Genomic DNA, 2,669 nt, shown 5'->3' with positions numbered 1-2,669 from the left:
GGAAAAAAAAGGTTGAAATTTGTATCTTAATTTTTTTAATCATTTATAGATCCGGGAGTCGACATGAGTAATTTGCACAGCATTGCGAAAAGGAAATGTGATTCAGTTGTATATTATGAATGTGTTTATCTGAAAATAACACCATTGTGCATAATTAATTTCTTGGACATTACTTGACTTGTGGTTTCACTTCGGCAATTAAGTTGCCTTTGCCTTTTCTTTGTGGGACATTTTGAAAAGGATATGCGCTTGTGTATGATTTGGCATTATTTTCCCCTCCTTTAAAAGTAAAACTATTACCTCACTAATATTTCTTCTTTCACTAAAGACGCATTCTCCCTCGCATACTATTCTATCTGAAATTTTGGAGTTTCCTTTATTTTTACCTTTTTACAAAGTAATTGTTAAGAATTATCATTTCTGATGTTATTGCAGAGACACAAAACAATTACACATTTGAAGCATTTTGAACATCTTTCCCTAGTGAGTTGTAGAATGCCCCTTTGGGTATGTTATATTGTAACGATCATTGCACTGTTAGGTAAATTTGATTAGGTGAAAGAGTTAAGGTTGTTAGGTTAACAGTTGTAGTTTCAAGCACTTGGTATTAGTGGCCAGTGATATTGAGCCCATAGTATTACACTTGAGGAAGGCTTTAAAATGCTTGGAGATTCTCCATTGTAACATGACAAAGTTGAGCGGTGAAGGCTCACTTGACCGGGGCCAAGATATTCACTGGCTTAGCCGTGTTTGAATCAAGGATAATAATAGATCTATTGTTTGTTCATTTGTCCCCGTGTTGGACACATAATCTGTCAGGGTTGGTGTGCACGAATGTGAACTGTAACAGGGAGTCCGATAGACCTCTCGGAAAATGAAAACCAAGGGTCATTGAGATATGTATTTCTGTGTATCATATTTTTAATTGAATGCATTCCACGATTATTTATATTCCGGCTATCAATTTTGTTTGTGTTTTAACATTGTGTTAGAGCAGGTGCCTTCCTAGCCTGCTCAATTGTGCAAGAGCCACAAGTTGTGGCCATTTCTGCATCTTGTCTGCCATTAGCTTAACCCATCAAATTTGCTATTTTGACCCAAGTGTTTCTATAATGTTACCTGCCACCCTATTGGTCAGTTCTATTCTTTTCCAGCTCTGACCCAGTTGGTTTGACATGCTCATTATTTTGATGTACAAAATAATCACATCTTGCTGGTAGGCTGTTAATGCTACCAGCAATTATCAATTCACTCAAAACCTCCTCCTCAACTGTTCCTGCAACTATTAGGGATAGGAAATTAAAATTCTCGCAACTCTGGATAGAAAGCTCAAATGCTCTCTTTTGACTCGGGGGAAACTCACCCAAGTTTGAATTTATCTTGTTCAATAAAACATTCACTCTACAATTTATATGTTGGCATAATAACTTTGGTGTAAACCCAATCTGCACTTCACTGTTCTCTACAACAATGAAACTATTGTTGATTTTTGTAGCATCGGATGTGTTCTAGCCACGAAAATTTGTGGAGAGGCTAGAATACATGTATTCTCCAAAACCCATAAATCGTTTGGGAAAATTCCACCAAGAGATGGTTTAATTAAAATAATTAATCATTTTTAATGTATTCCTAAGTATAAACTTAGGAAATGTGATTTATTAAAGAATATTATTTAAATCCAGTGCGAATCTTCTAGATAAAGACGAGGATCAACTCACAGTTAATTTTAGCCTTTGATTATGTTTTAATCTTGGTCGTTGGTGCTCCAACGAGAGATTATAAGGAGCTTGATCGGCACTTGGAGAACATACCGAGATATTGAGATCTAGAGATCGAATTCTCTAGAGTAGCAGCGCTGAGTTGCCGGAGAGAGATTGAGTGATTTTCTTGCAACGAGGGGTTGAGATAGTAGACCGGAGGGGATTTTTCCAGTCCTGGTGGGTGCAAGGTAGAGAAGGCATCGAGAGGTCTAGAGACGCAACATAGTGCCACGCAGAGGCAACATAGTGCCACACAGAGGCAACATAGTGCTTCAGAGGGAGTCTGCAATGTTGTTGAGTGGTCAAGATCCAGTGCGAGAAGCTGGGGTGTGAGTCAGGAGGGCCAGAGGGTTAGGTTTCCAGTTGGCAGAAGGTCAGAAGGAGGAGGAGACACAGTCCCTTGAGCTGTGACGCAGTCACTGCGTGAGCCCACATAGACACTGTGCAAAGATAGTGTAGGGAAACTCATCTAGAGCCCAAATCAATGTCAGATCTCCAATGACAATGTGAGATATTTTCTCACCACCTCTTTGCCAGTTTATTCTCTGTAGCGGATAACCAGTTTGGGCATCTAATGATTTGTACTAAAAAAACCACTGCTTAATAATAAACCTTCAATTGTTGCACTGATTTTCCCAAGTTGGGTTTTTCTGGGGATGTTGGTCCAAAAATAACAGTGTACGTGTGTGTGTTTATTTCCTTCATGTGCAGTGTTTTGTTTCCACAGTATTTTATGTTGTGAAGGCTGCAGTAGATTTTATTTCGATGTTTACTATGTAAACTTGTAAATAACTTGATTAAGAAATTAACAAGTAGGAGAAATTTAATCAGTTGTTGTAGTAGGGATTCAGGGTCATCGAATTTTCACAACTATGACATGATCACCATTTCATAATGCTCTATTTCAAC

The sequence above is a fragment of the Pinus tabuliformis genome, chromosome 8, assembly GCF_031772625.1.
Source record: "Pinus tabuliformis cultivar Carrire ecotype Pingquan chromosome 8, CPIR1, whole genome shotgun sequence".
NCBI classification, from domain to species: Eukaryota; Viridiplantae; Streptophyta; class Pinopsida; order Pinales; family Pinaceae; genus Pinus; species Pinus tabuliformis.
Note: the sequence above shows the minus strand (reverse complement) of the source record.